Here is an 8,608-nt window from a genome sequence, read left to right on the forward strand (position 1 = left end):
TATATATATACATATATTAAATAATATATATATATATATATATGATATATATAATTATGATATATATTATATATATATACTTATATGTATATTAAATGTTGCGGATTTTTGTGTATCTCTGAGACTAAAGAGGTAGGAAAACCATAACAGTCAGTGATATATAATACGTGTACCATTTGTCAATATATATTTAATATTTCTATACATATACATGTACACATATATGTATGCATGTATATATGTATATAAAGAATTATATCTTCTGTTTTAAATAGCAGAGAATACTTGAAGAATCTGATCAAGATGGACGAACGTTTAAGTTATCCAACAACCGTCTTAAAACATACATTTTTTACGTTTTTTAATAAACGTAAACATCCAACGTATGTATACATGTATGCATGTATGTATGTATGTTTTTTAACGATTAGAAACGTACCCGTTTGATCGTGCGATTGAAATATTTTTTTTCTTTGCTTTTCTTTTCTTTTCTTTTTTAATATTTTTTCTTTATTTTTCTTAAGGGATCGCTCTATTTATTTATTTATACGTGGAAAAAAATTGTAAATCGTTTTCTCGGATGGAACGTGCAGTTAACTTCATTCGCGTCACTTTGGTTACCTTATCAGTAATATTGCTTTCGTTGTATATTCACTGGGTGGAAGATTATATCTCATAGCGAGCAGCTCATCAATACACTTAAACAAACGTACGATGGTAGCATAAGTTCGACATGTAAATTCAATATTTTATGTACACTTTTTTTATATATACTTTTACACTTGTTTATTATTATTATTATTATTATTAATATTATTAATATCTTTCTGTCACTTTTTATTTCTATTTACATAACTCTTTCTCACCATAATTATATTATAGAAAATGATTCTTTAGTCAGGAGCATTTGTCAATTGTACATGAATCTTTATCAATCATTTACCCCTCCTGTTGAAAACGATTCAAGAATATCGCGATCTCGTAGTTCGTAGAACCGTATAACGTGACATCCTGACGTTTTAAATTTGTCTTCTGTCAAAAGCTTGCGAAAGTAGCAACAGTAACAGCAGCAACAGTAGCGAATGCAGAAGTTATCAAAAGTAGCACATATTTCATCGAAACAAAGAAAGACGAGACGTTGCTTTCTGTTTTTGATGGGTCGAGCGTATCACCAAATATCACTGCTAGCAAATAAATATCACTACTAGCAAATAATTCTAAATATAATCGAGACAAATTGGAATTGGTGTATGTATGTAGTAGAAAATAATAATAGTAATAGTAGTAGTGTGATAGTGGTAACACAATGTTTGTGTTTTAGGGTTGTTCACGTAATTTTTGTAGCAACGAGAAAAAATGGGTAAGTGAGTTAGAGAACGAGAGAGAGAGAGAGAGAGAGAGAGAGTGCAGTAGAATGTAGCAAACAGATTTGAAGTCCAAGAAATCCAATGATTTAACTGGAGTTTTCTCTTGGTGTCTAGCGTTCCTTTACTTATTTCCTTCCTTCCTTTCTTCTTTCTATTTTTTTTTCGAAAAACGTCGCCAAGCGTCGAAGAGGGTGGGTGTGCCTTTTGCAGGGACGAGCAACAAGTTGGACAACAGGTCCGCCGTGTTTGTCTATCGGTGTGTGTACGGTACCGCCTTACGTGTATGGTCGATAGTTCCCTCTAGCAAAGAATCTTCTTCTTCTTCTTCTTCTACTTCTCTTTTCGCCCTTCTTCCATTTCTTCTTCTTTTTCTTCTTCACCAACTGCGAGTATTATTATTCCTTCGTGTTCATTCCCATAGAAATTAATTCTTGATTTGTTTCCTTTTATTACTTGTTTTTTTTTTTTTAGGACGCGTAGTTCTAATAGAAGAATAGTAGGAACTGCTTCGCGTGGAAGCTTGAAATCTTCTTTGGTTCTTCTTAGTTAGTCGTTGATTATTACAGGAACGACGAACGTTTAACATGTAAATCACTTTTATTGGCTTAAGCGAGAATTCTTGAGAAACTGAACAAGTTGATAGGAATAAATATAAAGATAGTTAGATAGATGGATAGAATTGTTAGCACAGAAGGGAGGCTCTCCGTCGTTCTTTCCAGCACTGGCTGACACTGCCTTCGGTCCTCGGGTAAGAAAATCAATGGATATTCCGGGTTTCAGGAGCTGCCACATACCGCCGAGAGACCGCTCGACGAGCACCACGAACTAGTGATGCATTCGAGAGACCGAGAGGGAAACGGACGGAGATAGATAGATAGATAGATAGATAGGTAGGTAGGTAGATAGATTGACAGAGTTAGAGAAAAAGAGAAAGAGAAAGAGAGAGAGAGGTTGTGCGCGCGAACACACCAGTAGTAGAAGTGTATCGCGAACGAGCCCGAACGGACTAAAACGAGCCACGAGGAGAGCAAGAGAATAAGAGCGAATGATTAATAGAGAAAGAGAGAGAGAGAGAGAGAGAGAGGAAGAGAGAAAAAGAAAGAGAAAGATAGAGAAAGAGAGTGAGAGAATGAGAAGAGCGTTAAGGAGTAGAATGGATATGATTTTGATAGAAGAAAGAGGATAGAGGAGTGAAGAGGAATAGAAGAGAGGACTAGGGGGATGTGCCCGACGACGAGGAGGATAATGAAGGCCGAAGACGAAGATGTACCACCTGTGGGCGCAGAAGCAACAATTGTCCGCCGTGTATCGCGGTGGAGGGTAGCCCGACTACATGGCTCGTACCGGGTGTGGCTGGAGTGCAACTGCCAATGCAGCGTCGTCGTCGAGCGTCGCCCCGCTCGTCCTGGGCGCCTGCGTCCTTTTCTTCGTGTTTGTGCGGCTCCTTTTCGCATCCCACCCTCTCTATCTATCTATCTATCTATCCACCTACCTCTCTCTCTCTCTCTCTCTCTTTCTTTTGTACTCGTTCTAACACTCACTCACACGTCGCATAGTTTGTCTCTATCTATCCACCTTTTCCACGCTACCACCCCAACGCTTGCGCCAACGCGAATTATCTCTCTCTCTCTCTCTCTCTCTCTCTTTATCTCTCACTTTTTCTTTGTTTTCTTCTACTTCTACATCTTCTTCTTCTTCTTCTTCTCCTCCTCCTCCTCCTCCTGAACTATTACCCCTTCCGTTTTTTCTCCTCTTCTACCTTCCCTTCTTCTACTTCCTCCTTTTCCATATCTATTGGGGGTTGATAGTAGTAGTAGTAGTAGTAGTAGTAGTAGTAGTATTACTAGTGGTTCTAACGGTAGTAGTAGTGGTGGTAGTGGTGGTGGTGGTGGTGGTGGCAGTGGTGGCGGTGGTGGTAGGCAAGGGAAACTCCTCGCAATGACGATATGGCTCTTGCTCATCGATTTTGTACGAGTTCAGGCCAGACCAACACCTGTTACCGTCACTAGAGCCAGAGAAAGAGTAGGATGAGTGAGAGAGAGAGAGAGAGAGGGACTCGGGAGGGTGGGTCGCCGCGAGGGTGACGGGGGCGGCGGGGACGGGGGCTGGGGTGAGGGCGGGGGCTCGGGGGAAGGGGTAACGAGGGAGAATGGCAAAGAAGAGGGGTTGTGCGCCACCATCAGCGCCGGCCAGATAGCGACGACGAGGAAACACCGACGCCAATCGATAGCGTCGACCCCACCGGCGTGCTGCGTTCAACGTCGACGGGCTATGCGATAGCGCATCGTCCCAGTACTCTTCCCCTCGTCACCCCCTCACCAGTTCTCTCTCTCTGTCACTCTCTCTCTCTCTCTCTCTCTCTTTCTCTCTCTCTCTCTCTCGTTTCTTTTTCCCTATATCTATGTCTCTATCTACTACATACGTGTTGCCCTTTTTCGCAGAGCACTCCGATCTCCTCCCCGATGTCTTAACGCGATATTGAAATCGGAATAAATTTATGCGATCGAGCTGTCTTCAATATCGACTTTTTATCTCTTTTTCTCTTTTATCATCTTCTTCTTCTTCTTCTTCTTTTTCTGTTATTATCAATTTTTTTTTTCTTTTTTTTATTATTATATTTTTACGTCGAGTCACGAGACGAGAGAGAGAGAGAGAGGTGGATGGGAGGGAGGGAGGTAGCGTTTGCGAATATTAATGATGAATATTTGGACAACTTTGTCGAACGTTTCTATTAATCATATTTATGTATGTTCCATTTTGATTAACCCTTTTTCTTTTTCTTCTAGGAGCACCCCTCCCCCCTCCACTTTTTTTCACGATCTTTTGTTATATTTTCTATTCGAAAGATATATATCTTTCTTTTCCTCTTAGGTTCGTAGTTTCGTTGCTCTTGGCAACTATCTATTTCGACGGGAAAACTACTGTATCAATTTATCAGAGAGAAAAAAGCAAGCTACCTAACTATCAACCTATACCTATCTATCCTATATGCGGGGAATGAGGGTAAAACTTGCGTAGATTAATTCATCAATCTTATTCGTGTGATCCAGCCAGCTCGACCTCGTTCGATAGATATCCTTCACTATGATTAGATAATATCAAACCTAGATTGTATTTTTACTCTATTCCAATGATTGCAAATAATTTTTCTTTAAAATGTATTCTTCTGAAAAATTAAAAATAATATAATTGACTTATAAAATTTTGTCGTCCACTTAGTCGTTTATAAACGTACCACAAAAGAACAAACAAAATGTAATTGTTTTATAAAATCGTATATCCTGACACCCTGTTAGTAGAAAAATCGTTCTGTTGGTAAGAAAAGTGAACAATATTAATCGATGAGAAGTAACAGAGAGAGAGAGAGAGAAAAAGAAAGAGAAAGACACGAGCATTCGTCGGATTATCTTTTTCCTTACTGTTCGTAAAACGATACTATGTCTTTCTTTTTAGCTACTATGTGTATATTCCCTCTTTCTTTTTTTTTTCTCTTTCTCTTTGTCGGATCTATAGGGACAGTGCACTTGTTGGTCATCACGACAGCTGTAGTTACTACGTGGCATATCAATGTCGCGTTTCGCTTTGTGTATTTACTTTCTCTCTCTTTCTGTCTCTTTCTAATGGTAAAACCTACGCAAGGATGCACCATGTAATACATGCATACGTAAATACATACAAGAGAGATATGCGATTAGTAGGAGTAGAATAGACCTTCGTCAGGGTCTTATATGTCTTACGTACCTTCTGACATTAGCGTTCATTCTTTAATCTTGTTATCTTCCTCTTCACCCCTCTTTTATTCATAATGCTAAAGAGAGATGGATACGTGTATTCAGAAGAAGGGGTGAAACTCTAATTGGTCTTATCAACGGATTTTAACGAGCTTTGGTATATTAGTAGTATACTATTATGGTGTTATCGTGGTAAAGTGTTTTAACCTAACGCGAAGCAATTTTTGAGAAAAAAGCTTTTAAAGTTTTGATTTTTTTGTATACATATTTATATTACCTTAAATGCAACTCTTTATCAAGTAACCTTAGCGTATGTAGTAGAGTTCTCGGTTCTCGTGCTGCTAGATAGTGTTCGATCCTTCATGGGGGAAGCTTTTTTTAATAATCTTTTTCTATCTGTTTTCAAATTTTTTTTATATTTCTAAATTTTTTTAATATATACAGGAAAGAGAACATTATTTATTAGAAAAAAATATTAGAAATAATAAATTTTTCAACATCTTGCGCAAATAATAAAGGAAAATTTAATCCTTGAATTACAATTAACATTTTATTTTTTAACAGGTATATTATACATTCCTGACGCCCAAGACCCCCTATCCAAACCCCCATACCTCCACTTAACATAAAACACTTTACCACGATAACATCCTAATAGTATACTACTAATATACCAAAGCTCTTTAAAATCCGTGGGTATCCCAGTGTAAGGTCCCCTTGTTAGTTATGAAAATGTAATTTTTTATGACGCAGTATTTAGTGTCAGGTGTTGTGAAAAATTAAAAAGATTTTATTTTTTAATGTTGATTAAGGGCGCTTCTTTATGTTTGAGCATCTAACTAAGTAGTTTGAGTCAGAATTCTTACGTAAATAATTTTAAGGGTTTTCTTTTTAATTCTTCAGTGATCTAAATCAGGTTCATGACTTAAACCACTTTGATTCACACAATCGTATGCGCATAAATATTTTTCAACGAGCTTACGTATATAATGATTTTTTTAATTCTTTATTTTCTTCTTTTAAGCGACAACGTCACGCTGAACGGAGTTACCTACATTCTATGTTTATATCTGAAAAGATGAAAATCTTTCTTGACTTATTCGAAATTTCATTAAAACGAAATAACACTGGGTATAACTTAATCGTCCAATCGCGTATTAGTTACATGGGAAACGGCAGCAACCACCTGTTGTCTAGCACTTGACAGCATCGCAAAACAAAATGATACGACGCCGACGTTCATTTCCCGCTATAAATGACGGTGTATTATATTTTGCGAAGATACTTGAAGAGATTTTTCCGCAATTTTTATTACCGCTATTACTTTTACCACCAAACGATATGGATAAACGGCGAATACGATAAATGTTTGTTCCAATAATTTAAGATTTATTTGGAACGTTTTTAGAGATTTTAGAATAGAATTTCGTCAGCCTAGGGATTCGAGGATTCATATTTAACAGATTCGTAAATTGGGGGGCGTCGCATTAATTTTGAAAAGATTTGTAGGAAGTTCTGGTAGGATATTATATTAGGAGATACGTAATATGTCACCGTTTTATTTATTTCATGAAAAAATACATTAATTGAAGTATTTGTATTCTCGGTAGCTACGACCATTTCCAATCTTTCTGGCAGAAGTTAGACTCCACGTCGCTAGGAAGGCTTGTTTTTCGAGTCAATCCATTCAGCAACCAATTGTTGTGTGTGACCCTCTCCATAGTTTGCGAAACGTGTATCCTCCAGATCGTGTTGCATTGAACGGAATAGATGATAATCCGACGAAGCTAAGTACAGTGAATACGTTGGATGCGGGTAAACCTCCCATACGAGCTACAACAGCTTTTCTGTTACATCTAAAGCAACTTGAAACCGAGCATCATCATGTAGAAGAATCATTTTTCGGTGATTTGATGCAACAGATGGTCGCTTTTCCGTCAAATTGGTATTCGAATGCTCATTGATTATTTTATTCGAATTCAACATCTCGTAATATACCGTATCTACCACATCTCATAAAAAACAAAAAGAAAGCTTTGGGTCCGTGGATATTTCGTTTTGAGTTTGATGTCGCTAATTGATCGGAATTCACCCATGATATTTTACGTTTTGACTTGTAGAAATAAATCCAGTTCTTATTTCCAGTTGAAATACGTCACTTAAATGTCTTCTTTTTTTGCCTCGCAAGCTAAGAAACGAAGATGTTCAAACAGTTGACAATGAAATTTTTAATCACCTTCCATTTGGATTGTTCTCATGTTGCAGAAATCGTGAATTTTCCAACATTAAGCTCTTTTGTCAATCTATTTAATGCTATTTTAAACTATTAATAACATCTAACTAAAATTTCTTTAATCATTCTAATGATTTGATATAACTCGCTATGTTTAATTAACTCCAACTAATGTAAGCTTCAAATGATTAATCGTTAAGAAGATAACCTAGTCCCGAAAAAAAAGAAGATTTCATCTCTACTTTTTGGCAGGAATAGACTGGTGATATTGCTGACGACGCTGGTATATGCCACGCCAACACATCGGATTAAGAGACTCTGTGGGAGTAAGTTAGAAAGAGAGAGAGAGAGAGAAAAAAAGAGATAAATAGGTAGAGAATCTCTGTAGGATGCGCAAAGTGCTTACGATACACCAGAGCTAGGGAGTTCCTCGATACGATGGGGACGGGGTAAGAGGGTCATGAATCACCCTGGAAACTGTAGAAGAGGGAGAGTCCGATGATAGGAGCGTTGTACTCCCTCTGTTAGTTCCCTCTTCGCTATTCTTGTGTCTTTCAGCAACGTATCCTATCTTGTCTTGTCCTGTACTCTACTCTACTATACTGTATTATACTATACTATACTATACTGTAATGTAGTATAGTATAGTATGCTGTACTGTACTATCTTGTCCTTGATTGCACCTCGCATCCACTTGGGTGAGCTGTTGCTTTGTACTGTCCATATCAATGTACAATGAGCTTCTTTGAACGGGTCAAAGGGTTGACTAAGGAACAGAGAATATGAAAGAGAAGCAACTAGATGAGTGTAGACACGTGGGTACGCGAGCGCTATATGTTCATCTTACCGATATAGAAAATGAAAATTCTAAATGGTACAAAGGTCCCCATGTGCAAAGCTTCAAGCAAAAAAATTACTGAATTTCACTGAATAATTTAACCTAGAACATGAACTAATGAGGTACTTATATATATGTGCTTATATATACGTGTGTTTATGATACGAATTTTTGATATTGGATTTATGCACAGACATATTCTAATTTAAAGTATTCGAAATATATTTCATTCGGGTAAATTTGATTTAACATAACACAACGCGATATACTTGAATGTTAAAATAACGATTGTGTGTATATAGTTGATTAAAGTCTCATAGATAAAAGTAGTACCGATAAATTCGTTCTTTCAAATACTTAACCCACTTTCGACTTTTAGAATCGAGCAGAGAACCGTAAAGGTTGTTGAAAAGAAGAGAGAGAGAGAGAAAAAAAAGAG

Source organism: Polistes canadensis, unplaced genomic scaffold, assembly GCF_001313835.1.
Source record: "Polistes canadensis isolate GaletaPanama2010 unplaced genomic scaffold, ASM131383v1 scaffold_5, whole genome shotgun sequence".
Lineage (NCBI taxonomy): Eukaryota > Metazoa > Arthropoda > Insecta > Hymenoptera > Vespidae > Polistes > Polistes canadensis.